The sequence below is a fragment of the Eumetopias jubatus genome, unplaced genomic scaffold (assembly GCF_037043125.1).
Source record: "Eumetopias jubatus isolate StellerSeaLion01/CBP00866 unplaced genomic scaffold, mEumJub1_p1.0 scaffold_5, whole genome shotgun sequence".
Lineage (NCBI taxonomy): Eukaryota > Metazoa > Chordata > Mammalia > Carnivora > Otariidae > Eumetopias > Eumetopias jubatus.
Window position 1 is genome coordinate 69,799,391 of NW_028274811.1, and position 14,765 is coordinate 69,814,155.

At 40.1% G+C, this 14,765-nt stretch overlaps 1 protein-coding gene across 1 annotated transcript in view; it reads right to left on the bottom strand.

The window, feature by feature from the left end:
- Nucleotides 1–953: 953 nt before the first annotated feature.
- LOC148164369 (uncharacterized) overlaps nucleotides 954–14,765 on the bottom strand; it is a 106,232-nt gene continuing 92,420 nt past the window's right edge. The window contains exons 7-9 of the transcript XR_015768188.1: nucleotides 4,019–4,267; nucleotides 1,424–1,517; nucleotides 954–1,087 (exon numbers count right to left, since the gene is read on the bottom strand). The gene's annotated coding sequence lies outside the window, so the exon portion shown is untranslated. The remainder of the gene's footprint in view (nucleotides 1,088–1,423; nucleotides 1,518–4,018; nucleotides 4,268–14,765) is intronic.

Consider the following 14,765-nt stretch of genomic DNA (forward strand, 5'->3'; position numbering starts at 1 on the left):
AATCAATGGGTACCACAATGTTAGCATATTTTTAAAGATAATAACATATTTGATGGTCAAAATGAATTATTCACTGAAGAATGACTATTAGGGGTGTTATTTCAGACTTTTGGATTTATTCCATGTTTCAGAAAAAGCCCCCAAACTATGCTATATTGCAAAGGAAATGTTAGCTTTAAATTTTTACCCTTCAGATGTTTGGAAATTTCAAATAGCTGTTCTAGATCTGATCACTAAATATTTCTTTTGTTGCATAGAAACTGACTTTTAAACCACTATATTTAAGTACTAAAAAGCAAAGCGAAAACTCGTTCTTTCTTGCCACTTTCTCTGACTCCTGGGCCCAGCAGGCTTCATATTTAATTGCAGACAGTCCAAACATTCTCCCCACTCATGCCCTTCCTCACAGCACCCTCCACTCAGCAAGCTCAGGGCTTTCGGCCTCTCTATCTCTCCCCCTGGCATTTTGAAATACATGTAGCCTACCTCATTTTGAAAATCTTTTTTTTTTTATATTTAAAGAACTTGATATTTGATCTCTGATTTTTCCTACTTAATATTTTCAAGTAAACTTAATTTATTGTGCTTCATTTACAGTCACATAATATATATATTCTTTAAAACGTAGTTGTCAGAATATGTCCATTTACTTTTACACAAATGGAAGCCCGTTTAGAGGTGATCTGCTCAGTTCTAAAATTAGATCAGTACATCTACGAAATGTTTTCTATCTCAGGAGGCCCTTTAGGGCCAATGTCATCCATTTTCTCCTGCCCTTCACCGCTCCCCAACCCAACGTCCTTCTCTGAGTAATATTTTCCTGCCTATTTATTCTTTTCTTTATTCTCTTACTGTGACAATATCAAACCCAACCTCAGAACCAAAGAGATCTTATACAAGGATAATTAGTACCAGCTACTGTAATAAACAAACAGCAACTTTCAGTGGCTTAACATAGTTTTATTTCTTGTGATGCAAAGTCCAATATAACTCTCCTCCAAGCAATGACTCAGGAGTCCTAGCTCCTTCTGTCTTGTGGTAGCATCATCTTTTAGACCCTCAGAATCCTTCATTCTTAGCAGGTGGCCTGGGAAAGAGAGAGCAGACGCTATCATGGAACACAGTGTGATTAGAACTAGAAGTTCATTAGCCAGGACTCAGTCAGGGGGCCCTACCTAGGCAATGTGTCGAGCTATGCACCATGAAGGAGCAGATACAGGTGGACGGCAATAGCCTCCACCACATGGAGAGTAGTGGTTCCACAGTCACACCTTACCTAGGGCAGGTTGTCATGCACATACCACTCTTCCCATCCAAGCCACCCTGTTGCCCTTTCTGTTTTACCTTTCCAGCATTATCATTTTAACTCACCCACAACTATTCCTCCCACAATCCCAGTACATTACTTCATGCCAACACTTACCACACTCTACCTCAGGTTCCAGGTAGGAATCAAACACTTCCAGAGCTAATATTCTTGCTTCAGATTTTGTTGGTTCCTTCAACATATATAAGGACTAAAAAATGAGGGAGAAATAAGCGAACAGAGTCAACACCAGCTACCATAAGGAAGCATCAGTACCAAGTGTAAGAACCAGTAAAAATGGCTATCATGAGAATTCTGGAAAAAATAGAAGCTGAAATAAGAACTTACAGTTTTTCAGAAAACTAACACAGAAATTTTGATACTCTCATACATGTTTACAATCCTTAAAAATTCCCTGAGATAAAAAGATAAATCTTCCGTGCCAGAACAGATAACCTCGGGGTAGATACCAGAGTTATGAAAGAGTCCTCCAGAGAACAAGCTGCCTGAGGAAACATCTTGCAATTTTCAGACCTGAGGTCAATGCCCCAAAGAAGAGTTGAAATATTCTGAAAAACAATCTCTTACACTAGACGTCACTACTAAACCAGATATTTTTCCTCCCCAGAAACAAGAAAAAAAGCCCATGATGAAAAGACCTCACTGCTCTTCTGGAATTCAAAAATCATCCAAATACTGTTGGAAAAAGAAATAGAGGGAGGTATTGCTGCATTTCTTAGTCTTTGTTATCCATCTCATTAATCATATACAGTAAAATAAAAATGTTCCTATTTGACTGAATTATGATAATAATGATACTTTTTTATTTTTTATTTAAAGATTTTATTTATTTGACGGAGAGAGACACAGCGAGAGAGGGAACACAAGCAGGGGGAGTGGGAGAGGGAGAAGCAGACTCCCTGCTGAGCAGGGCGCCCAATGCGGGGCTCGATTCCAGGACCCTGGGACCATACCTGAGCCAAAGGCAGACACTTAACGACTGAGCCACCCAGGCACCCCGATACTTTTTTTCTAAGGGGCATGTTATGTTTTGCAAACTTTTTTTTTCTTTGTATCTCTTCAGTGATTTATGGGAGCATGATTGTCCTTTTGACTTAAATTGACCTATTGTTGCTATTGAAACTTATTTTTTTTTAAAGATTTTATTTATTTATTTGACAGAGGGAGAGATCACAAGTAGGCAGACAGGCAGGCAGAGTTCGGAGAAGCAGGCTCCCCGCGGAGCAGAGAGTCCGATGCGGGGCTCGATCCCAGGACGCTGGGATCATGACCTGAGCCGAAGGCAGATGCTTAACTGACTGAGCCACCCAGGCGCCCCTGAAACTTTTTTTTTAAATCAAAAGTATTCTAAAGCTTCACACCAGGTCAGATTTTTCTTGGCTGAATGGGGCCATAGTAGGTGTTATAATTAAAAGTGAAGAAACAACTTAGATCAGAATTAAAAAAAAAATCCCTGGCTCTTCTACTTACAGGAAATCATAGATTATTCTTTTCCAAAGTGGGGGGGGGGGAGGGAAAGAAAAACCTTGTGTGAGTAATAAGTCAAATTTTTACACAAATAACCAATAACATGAGCTAGACAGATGTTGTTTATAAATTCTTTTACTTGTACCATTTCTCTGGGAAGTTTTTCAATTTAGAAAAAAGAAAATCATTTAAAGTGCAAAAGAAAGAAGATGCCTTGCCTTTGGGACCTTATTACAATATGCAATAGACAAAGTTCAAATTATTTTTAATGTTAATAGTCTAAACTGTAGAATATGAATAGTGTGAGAGCTGCAGTCTTTTGGTTGCAGGAAAGCTCCAGTTGTAACCAGTTTCAGTGATAAGGGGTAATTGATAATTATTATAAAATTACAGGTTATGCTAGAGAACTCTCTTCTCTATTTCTGTTTCTCTTTCTCTCCAGACTAGGTTTCCACGCTTCCTGGGTGACAGTGGATACCAACGTATCCTCCATGTAAGTGAGTACCTCAACCAAGTCTCAGTTCTTAATTCTTGCAAATGTATCTCAGGTTCCGGTTTGAATCAGGTTGTCAACCTCTAATCCAATCAACTTTGTCAGGAGCCGAGTCATTTCATAGATATGGAGATTAAAGGCACAATGCTGGCAGTTTAAGAAAAATACAAGATATAGCAATCAACAATGGCAAGAACAGAGTTAGAATTAACACCCGGAAAAGTAAGGGGGCGCAATGATTAGTCAACTATCTTACTTGAAATTTTCTTATTAATCTGTATGCTTTGGTAGCATGTTAGGTGCAATCTCAATAGGCTACTTAAAGGTCAAGGTTGATGTACTAGTTCCATCACTGTCTTCCTCAGACATCTCACAGCTCTGAGGAGGATTCCCAAAGCATAATATTCTGCCCATCTGTCAGTCTATCTCCCTATCTCCATACCTATCTACCTAACGTATACTGGCACACAGGCTCCGAATTGCTAAGCTTCAGTGCATTCAATTCACAAAGACCATAATGTGGTTATCTTCCTTTGGAGTTCCACTACACAGCAATCCTCTTTACATGGTAGAACCTCGAAGGCCTTTCATAGTGAATTCTGTTTTCAGAGCTGTAACCTAGTTCTTCAGCTGGATGCACACTTGTGGTAGCCAAGGATCATGTATTACTGTATTAGTTCTCTATTGCTGTATTGTACAAAAGCTTCCTGTCTTGAAACAACACACATTACCTCACACAGTTTCTGAGGTTCGGGAATTTAGGAGGCAGGTTACCTCCGATTTCAGGAGGTTGCAGTCAAGCCGCCAGCCGTCAGCCGGGGCTGCAACCTCAAGAGAAGTCATCTGATTGCTTGACCAGAGCTAGAGGATCCACTTCCTAGATGGCTCGCGGAGATTGCTCGTGGCAGGAGGCCGTGGTTCATCACCATGTGGGCCTCACAGGGCCGCTCAGAGTCCTCTTGGTACGTCAGCTGTTTTCCCTAGAGCAAGTGATGAGAGAGAAAGGGCAACAGTGCCTTTTTACGACGTAGTCTCTGAAGTCACACAACAACTTCTGCTTCGTTTTATTGGTTAGAAACAAGTCACTAAATCCAGCCCACACTCAAGGGGAGGGAAATTAGGCTCTACCTCATTTAGCAATAATTGTGTCTCGCATAAACCTCATTGGCTGCGATCCTGCCGCGGCAGAAATCTCTACTTCTTGAAGGTAAGAATATAAAAAAATTGGGGAACATATTTTAATTTTTATTTATTTTTTAAAGGTTTTATTTTTAAGTAATCTCTACACCCAACATGGGCCATGAATTTACAACCCCGATATCTAGAGTCGCATGCTCTGCTGACTGAGCTAGCCAGGCCCCTCGGGGGATATATTTCTAAAACCACCATTAATTTTTTTTAATGGTATCTTCAGATTTTACCTTTGAGCCAGTACTTAATTTTTACTTCTTTTTATTGCATGCACGATTCACCAAAGTGAGGTATAGAAGTGTGATGTTGTGATTTTTAATCAGAAACATACATTCGGTCTTCCTGTTTCTGGCACAGAGCTCCTAAAACCCGTGGAATTTCCTGAGTGATAAAAGCGACAAAGGCGTCTCTTGTTATGGTAATGAGGTGACTTTTTGACCACACCTAAAAATGGGGGCTGGTTGCGAGGAGAAGGAATCACGTGACGCGAGGGTCGGCATTTTCGGTCCCTCCCCTGAACCTCCCGGGAAGAGAGAGGGCCTGGGGACTGAGTGAGAGGCCAGAGGCCTGTGATTTAGTCCATCCCATCTATGTAGAAGTCCCTGTAGAAATCCCGAAAAAGACGCGGTTCAGAGAGCTTTCGGGTCGGTGAACAGGTGGAGAGTCGGGGAAAGTTGCACCCCTGGAGGGGGCATGGGAGCTCTCCTCCCTTTCCTCCTGCCATGCTGTATCTCTTCTATATGGCATTTGCTGAGATGTATCCTATTACAGTAAGTAAAACTTTTCTCTAAGTTCTGTGAGCCGCTCTGACCAATGAACTGAACCCAAGGAAGAAGAGGGTTGTGGGAACTTCTGCTTTACAGCTGGTCGGTCAGAAGTACAGGTAACTACCTGGGCTTGCTACTGGTGTTGGAAGTGGGGTTGGAGAAGGACCTGGGCCTGTGAAACTGAATCCTCGATCAGTGGAATCCAGCCCTACTTGTGGGCACAGTGTCAGAACTGAGTTGATTTGTAAGACACCCGACTGGTGTCCTCAGATAATTGGTGGTGTGAAGAACGCCCAACAACACGTCAGAAACCGTGTGCTGGGAACACCAAAAGGAGCAAATCCAGAACCTACCTCCAAATATTTGCTTTTGTTTCCAGCTTTTCTAGAAAAGTGTTTATGTTTATTGCTTATTAATGCATTAATTAATACAGGGTTTTAATTAATTATGCATTTATTAATACATTTATCCTTTTGTTTGATAACCAGATTTTTTAAGCCTAGATCTCAACCCAGGACAATTAAACCAGAATTTCTTGGAGGGTAGGGCTTGGTATTGGTAGTGCGCATAATTCCTCAGGTGATTCTAATGTACGGCTGGCAACAAGAACCACTGAACTAGATAATTGTGGATGTCGTTTTCAGTTCCAGGTTTCTGTGATTTATTCTCTCTGTATGAATAGTCTTGTGGCATTACAGCCGTTCCCTCATGCAAGACCTGTGCAAGCATGGACCTATAGAGTACCCACGGACTTCCAAAAGACAGTACAAAAAAGATGAGGTGTTTCTCGACCTCCTGCACATAGTGTGTTTTTAGATATTTGGCTATATGAAAATGATATTCTCAATTGCTAATTCTTTGCTTCAGCAGAATGCCCTGAATACCGCTTGAATCTATTTCAGTTGCTAGATTATGACTAAGATTATAACTAAATGAGGCATAGAATTTCTCTCAGCTGGGATAAGAGCAGGAATTCAAGAGACCACAGAAGATGTCTCAGAGGTCGGCCATAACGCAGGACCCGGTATACCGTAGATACCTTTCTTGGAGTTTGCTGGCTGAGCTTGTAACTAGATGATTCCTGCTTCATATAACATGACACCGGAGGGTAAAGATAGAGGCCTCAGCTTCCTTCCCCACCTTCCTTCTGTATTTTTATATACAGAGCTTTAACAAAGTCATTTCTCTTTGGCTGGCTACATAGACTTCTCTCCTCTGGGTGGAGCTGAGCTCACTGAAAACAGGGTAATGTTGAAAACACCACACCTATAATTGAAAAGAATTTCTGAAGGCCTTTTATGATCTATCTTTTTCTGTTGCCTCTTACACCATCCAAAGTCAAACCAGCTGACTCCAGAACCCAGGTGGCCGCTGTTCAGGCTTGGCACCAAATAACCCTTGGGACTCAGGGCATGACTCTTCAGTGAGCTCAGGCGCAATCCATGAGGCATCTCTGACTACTTTCTAATTATTTCCATTGCAAAAGGCCCTGAGTTATTTGATGAATCATGTCATTTTTATTGAAACGTAAACCAAGGGTGTTAAAAGAATTATGGCCACACACACAAGAATCATAGGTTTATAATTAGGGTACAGAGGAAGCAGATCTGTACATAGTCCCTGCATACTTGGGTCATGGGCACCAAGAATGGTGACCAGAGGCAAGGATCAGATCTACCATACATTTCAGGAAGGGGAGGGATTACCGTTTCTAAAAAAAAAAAAAAAAAAAATCATCTTTGGCTAAAGATACATTGATGCAAATGTGACTTTTACAAATTACTCCTTACACTACCAATCTCTTGTTATACTAACACAATAATAATTCTTGGTCGCCAGCAATATGCCAGGCACTGCTTCATGTCCTTGATATACTTTACCTGACAGGATCCTCCCAAGTTACCTAAAAGGTATTGATTATCCCTGTTACAGAAGAGGAAACTGAAACCCAGAACAAAGAGGGTCTTTACCCAATAGAAATTTCCACCTCAATCTCTTCTTCTCTATTCTTTTGCTTTTCTAGCTTTCTTTCTGTTCCACCTTCATTTCTCTCTCTCTTTTTCTCTTTGTTTTTCTCTTTTTGATTTCCCTTTCATTTGCCTCTCTGGGCTTCAGAAGCCAGAAGTTCAGAAACTTTGAAGCGTATATGTTGCACTCACATAAGAAAAGACAAGTACACCCCCTAGTCAATGTGAAATAGCTGTGCAAAGAGGGGAAAAAGCCAGGTCAATAGGACAAGTATTTACTCCTAACCAAACCCTTCCCCCACCGTACCGTCTTCAGAAGAAGTTGGCTAGCTCAGCCGACTGCCAAAACAAGTTTGAGGAGGGAGAAGTAAACACGCTAGCCTTGCAGCAACATTTGCCACACCTCCTACCCACTTACAAGGAGAACAGGATGGCAAACATCACCTCTACTGATCTAGTTTCTTTTTTTTTTTTAAGATTTTATTTATTTGACAAAGAGACATGGAGAGAGGGAACGCAAGCAGGAGGAGTGGGAGAGGATGTGGGACTCGATCCCAGGGTCCTGGGATCACGACCCTAGCTGAAGGCAGACGCCCAACGACTGAGCCGCCCCGGCACCCCGACTGATCTAGTTTCAGTTCAGCTCTCAGCACTGTACAATTGTGGGGCCAAGCACCCTAAGAAATCTGGAGGATTTAGACATGTGAAATTTTAACCATTATAATGCCTTCCATTTGTACAACTTCTTTACAGAGAATGTTCTCACATGTCATCTCCTGTAATCAAGCACATTATTCATTAGAGGGTGTGTGAAGTTTGAGAGAAGGGGAGGATGGTGTTTCCCTAAATTAGCTTGAGACCGTGGTTTAAAAAAATCCTATCTTTATTGTCCACTTTAATGGTTTTCTAATGGGATTTCATGAAACAGAAAGGACTTGGCACAAACTAGAGCTATCTCTAGAGACATCTGTCTAAAAAGCCATGGGTAGGTTCCTTCAGTATATGCAAACCAGCAATTTTCCAGTGAAATATTAGACTCCTTTGGCTCTCCCTGTAAGACCTCTCCCTGTAACCTAGAAGTATCTTCTGCTTTTCTAGACAAGTCATGAATGGGAAAGATCTTAAAGTTACAAGGACTTAGAAAGACATTTTTGTGGAAAATTGGGGAATTGGATCAGAAAAATTAACCTAAGGGTTTAATCTTTACACTTCTCATGCGACCTATGAATATATTGATCTTTCTAGGATTTGTAAAGGGACCTTGTATGAGATTAATACACTCCCCTTAATCCCTACCTCAGGGGGACTTGTGTCTAGCTTCATGTTCACAGCAGTCCACGCCCTTCCCAGAGGCCTTGTACAGGTGGCTTATCAAATAGAAAGAACTAAATGGTAATTCCTACCAGACACTAGAATTTACAAATCACACAAGAATTATTGCCATAATATGTAAAACGAAATTGGGAAGCCCTCACATTCTAGAAGCAACACCTGTTTAGAAAGTTACATTGGTTTGTTTCCTTCTGAAGCAGGTATTTGGAGTTAGAGCTCTACTTTTGCAAATCAGGCAAATAAGCATTTTAATCAGTCAACATGTAAAATGTTCATCTAATTTTATACATATAGGGTGAACCTAAAACTTACCTAAACCAAGACACTTTTAAGAGCTAAAGGGGGCGCTACTGACAATCGCACCAGGGCAACAGAGAATAAACTTGGGCTGCCCAGTGCAAAACAGTGAACATTTGAAACAGTTTTTCTCTGTTCCTCATAATATTTTCATTACATCAGAGTGTGGCAAGGATATTGTTCACTTTCTTTTTTACACTGAGGAGTAAATTTGTTCCACTTTGTGGAAAAATAATCCTGCATTCTAAGTCTCGGCTATTCTGTTTTGAGCCTCATCCTGTATTTTATTTCTGTAGAACTGAGATGTAGGTTTTCCACATCCCTACATTTCTCTGAACCACTCCCCCTCCCCCCTGGAGATTGTTTTAAAATAGCTGCAGTCTTTCCCACTATTTCAACATTTACTCTAAGACATTTAGTTTTATTTTGAATAACCTCAAAGTTTATTTTGCAGGTAAAGTGTCAGCTTTTCTCCCCCAATTCTTCAATTTTTAGTCGTGCAATGGATTCGCCTTTTAGAAGAACTTTGAGTACCTGAACATATCATCAATTTACTGTTCATTATCAGATGTCATGAACAAACAACTCCAGCCTCCACCCGATGTGTCAGTTGCCTGCCTAATTTACAGATAAATAGATGTAGAAGTAAAGAGACATATAATGTAGTTAGGTAGATAGATGCATTTTATTGGGCCTAACTCAAACACTTATGGGGAAAATTGGTTTGAATACTCCAGGTCTTAAGAAGGGTCATTTGGCTGCATTTTAAAATTTAAATTTTAGGGCGCCTGGATGATCCTGGAGTCCTGGGATCGAGTCCCGTGTTGGGCTCCCTGCTCAGCAGGGAGTCTGCTTCTCCCTCTGACCCTCTTCCCTCTCGTGCTCTCTATCTCTCATTCTCTCTCTCTCAAATAAATAAATAAAATCTTAAAAAAAAATAAAATTTAAATTTTATTTAACAGGGTATTATGTATTTTTTTCTCCTACTGTAAACACTCCCCTCCCCCCTGTAAACATTTTTCTAAGTGTTCTCAGATTCTTTGGAACTACATGAAGTACAACGAACCACCTATAAGGTTGTGATGGGGGAATAAACTAGGGTATTTAGAACTGAGACATTCAGAAGTTGAAACAATAGAGGATTAGGGGAAAAGATGACACAGCACCTATCAGAAATGGAGAGGCTATCTTGCACATGGGTCCTCCAAATTGGATTATGAGGTGTTACCAGTGAAATAGGCAAATCATCCCCTATGTTAGCATCCAAATACTAGCTTTCCTTTCTGTGTTAGTTGACATGGTTGCTTGAGGAAAGGGCATTACTTTAAGGAATATGTAGAATATTTGTTCTCCAAGAAAATTATCAGTCATTTATGAATATTCTGCTCTAGTATCTAACTTTTTTTTAAAAATTTTAAGTAGTCCCTACACCCAACGTGGGGCTTGAACTTAAAATCCCAAGACATGTTCTACTGACTGTGACAGGCACTCCTAGAATCTAATTTACTGGCATTGGGAAGTGATTCTGGATTTTTTCTGAGCGGGCAATGACATGATCAAATCTGATTTAGTAAGAGTAATTGGTCAATGAATAAAAGAATAAGCTAACATTTATATAGTGCTTACTCCGAACGGAGTACTGTATTTTATATTGATTGTATCACTTAATTTTCAAAAAAGTAAGATAATTTTATGATCTCCATTCTCCAGGTGAAAAAAATGGGAGCTATTTGTGTTGAAATAAGTTGCCTGAGTCCATATAACTATGAAAGGGTGGAGCTAGGAATCAAACCCATGCAGTATAGTACTGAGGGTTGTCTAATCATCCACTATGTTCCTAAGACTGACTAGAAAAAGACACTGCAAGCCGGAAAACTACATAACTTATTATAGTAATAGTCCAGACGCAAGAGGATGAGGCAAGGGGAAAGGGAGGGTTAGGGAGATGTTACAAAGGAAGAGACGGTAGTTCTGTGATGTTCTTTGGATTTGTCAGATTATAAAGAAGGTAATAGATGTGATTAGCTTGATTAATAGGAATAATATGGCTGGTAAACACTGATTAAAAAAGAGACTTTGTTGCCTGGGGGAGTAAATTCTCTTTGGACATTTTGAGGTGAAAGGACATCTAAGATAAATTTGGCATGTTGATACTTAGTTCACAAAGCAAAATGAAATACCCAAATTAATATCTGCTGTGTTTCTCCACTATGTTCCGCCTTATTAAGAGGGAATCGTATTGGTAGAATGTATAGGATATCTCCTATCAAGAACAGTATAAAAAGTATTACAATTTTGTTGCAGAAATAACACGCCCTTGAGAGCTTAAATAATTTGCTCAAAATCACACAGCTTGTACTTAACCAAAACTTCTGTGTTTTCTTGGTGATCAGTAATTATAAGTCAGAATACTCATCACCAATGGATGACTTTCGATCCCTTAGGCAAGGAGAGCTCAAAGTGTGAAGAGGAGAGAAGGAAGACCAGGTAACAGACTAATGAATGAATAAATGCATGATATGTAAATTTCAAGCAGAAAGAAATTCTTTCTACCTGGAATTTTCTTTTTCTGCCTTTCCAATAGACCATGTGGGTTGTTTTAAAATATTACCCCAAATTTACCCTTTTTCCTTTTTAACTTTGTAAATGAAAAATCATTTGCCTCTAACCCTTTGTTGTTATTTAGCAATCTTTTAATATCCATGAGTGTGATTTCAAGATATTTCTACTTCGAGCCTTTATAGATGTTGGGCTTGAGCTCCTCTAGACACTACAGCTATCCGAGAGGATTGGGCAGTGACTTTCAGTTTGCACTTTGTTCATAAATCCCTGGTAAACCATAGTTTATGGTTCATTGGGCAAACATCTTAAGACACTGCATGTGTCTTTATATTTGTATGCATGTTAACTTACCTTTTAACTTTTAAAGCACCTAGTTGTGGGAACAGAGGTTTGTTCTTGCTAAGAGAATCGTGGTAAGTCAACTTTGCTTTGTTTGGAGGTATTTTAATTCTTTCCATGTAGACATTAATTTATCTAGTTTATTGACTGGAAGTTCTAACTGAATGGCAAAACGAGAGCAATGTGTTCTCTTCCTTCTGACAGATTCATGTCCATTGGAGTACACGGTCAACAAAAGATGACCCACCCATAAGGTAACTGAGGACTAACGAGGCTTGGTAATGTTTATACAGCTTTTTAAGCACTTACTGGAAAAGTGCTGTGGTGGCCATGAAAAGTCGATCTTTATCTATGCTCAGAATCCTATTTCATAAACTCAACTTTTTTTAAAGATATGGGTTAGAACTAGCTGTTTTCTGAAACATGGTCAGTATGTCTTTGAGACCAGTTTAAATTATAGCTGCTGTGAATTTAGTTATTACCTCGAACAGAGGTCCTCAAATTTTAGCATGCCTCAGAACCACGTGGAGGACTAGGCCCCAGCCCCAGAGCTTTTGATTTACTAGGTTTGGTTGGGGGTGAGGCCCAAGAATATGCATTTCTATTAAGTGAAGTGGATTCTCCTGGTACCACACTTTGAGAACCAGTACCCTAGGAAGAGTTCTCTCTCACAAGGGACTGAGAGCAGTAACATCCAAGAGAAGTTGTGAAAGCTTCTCTAGAGAGGTGAATATGTGGTCAACTTAAATGAGGTCTGTTTTGGTTTGTTTTCTTACTGTTTGTTTTGGAAGGGAGCTGTGAAGAAAGAGAGATGGCTTCTGAAACTCATGTCTAGACCTTGTGTTATTTGATTAAATTTTTATCGATACATGCTTCTAAATCTAGTACCTCCGCTTTACGTCCTCTCCACCAAAACCAGAACAGAGCAAAATCTAAACTAAATGTTGCGGTATCTTACCAGCACTTAAAAAGTTAATAGTGCCAAATAGAGTTGCTCAGGTCAGTGAAGGGTAAAACCAGTATTTGGAAATGCTGTGAGAACACAAATAGTTTAAACTGTAGAAGAGGCCTGAGGAAATTAGAGAGGGAAAACTTTCCGTCCAAGGTTCCAGTTGCCAAGGAGTTTGTGTAGGTTGCTGGAGACCTCACCCCTCCGTGGCTCCTCTGTGACTCACTGTGTCCCTGGGAAGCCTCAGATTCAGCAGCCGGAGGAAACTCAGAAACTCTGCCTTTGATCTCACTGGGATGAAATGCACCAGAGAGCTTTGGTTTCTGAAACACGGATGTTTCTGATCAGATGGACAGTAGCAGAGCCTATACTCCGGTTCCTAGAAGCCGGTCTGGTTCTGGCCCAGGTGCAAGAGGTTGGGTGAGAGAAAGCTGTGTCATGGGTCTGACTGCAGCCACAGGAGAGGGGGAGGGCAGGGTTGCAATCAGGTGGGACCCTGCTTAGATGTCTAGTTGGGTTTGGCACATCAAAGTCACTCATGCTGTGGTCTTGGATTCCACCTCCACTCCCCTTTTTTGGAGTGGGATGCCTCCTACAGGTAGAAACTCCCACACAGGAAATAGCTTTTCTCTTTGGATGTGCTTTATTTTTGCCATTTCACATTTTGCCCTTGCAGGTCCAAATTCAATACTAACCGGGGGCAAATATGTTAATTTTCCTTTCCCGAAGAAGAGAGCATAACCCAATGCTGCGGTGCTGAATCGAACTGTTTTCTTGGTTTAGATCCGTGCTTCTCATACTTTAACAGGCATGTGAATTTCCCAGTCGTCTTTGTTAAATAGCAGAATCTGATTCAGTGGTTCTGGGTTGGGGCCTGAGATTCTACATTTCTAACAGACTCCCAAGTGAAGACCCCTGCTCTAAAAAGCAAGAGGATTCGTTCTTGGGCCAGGCTCTTCAATAAGATCACCAGGAGTGGCCATTTGTTTGCTTGCTGTTTTTGAAGAGTAATACCCAGGTGCCCAGAGATGTTGATTTGACTGGTCTGGCGTGGAGCCTAGTGTTTTTTCAAGAGCTTCCTAAGTGATTTATTATGTAACCAGGAGAAAACCCATCCAAATTAATTTTTTCAAACTGTGAGTAGCAATCATTGGTGGGTCAGAATCAGAAATAACATTGTAAGTGTGGTTTAAATGAAATAGAATTGAATAGAACACAGTAGAACACATTGTCATTGTGTGAATATTGTTTTGTGAAACTTTTTGGCTCTGTATCTGTGTAGATATACAGCTCTCAATGTAAAATAGATTACTGAGATTACAGTAAAAAAAAAAAAGTGAGAAGTCTCTTTTACAACTACCAAACTCTGCCATCCCGGTGTGAAAGTAGACCTAGACAGACACGATGTAAGGGAGTAAGCCTGGTTGTGTGAACTTTGTATTTAATTCAGTTTTTAGACTTCATGAAATATTTTCTATTGGTTACTTTTGAACCATTTAAATACGTAAAGTCTTTCTTAGTCCATGGGCCCTGTCTAGATTGCCAGCCTTGATGGAGATATCTTGGTTTTGGCCCTCAAACCTGATTTAATCAGTATAACCAATTGCTTCAGGCTGATCCCAAAATAATCTTCTATTATGATTGGCTACTTCATTCTTTGTATTTTCATTAAAAACACCTGGATTTAGAGAGGAGGCCTTTTGTGGTTGTTAATAATAATGTTATTGTGAAAACAAAATAATATTTGGGGCTTTAAAAATCTACGTGGATGAGGCCCCTTGCTCGGTCACTCACAAGAGCATGTGACTCTTGATCTCGGGGTTGTGAGTTAGAACCTCATGTTGGGTGTAGAGATTACTTAAATAAAACTTGAGAAAAAAAAAATCTATGTCAAGCTCTATGTTAAATACGGCAAAGTAATTTTAGCTAAGAAGAACCGAATCACTGGATAGAACACGTGTCTTCACACTTTTTTGTGTAGCAGAATTTCACTTGGATAATGAAATCCCAACACTTTGATTCGTAAATTGGCAGTTGATCATAAAAAATAGATTTAAAGGTATGCCTTAAAAAA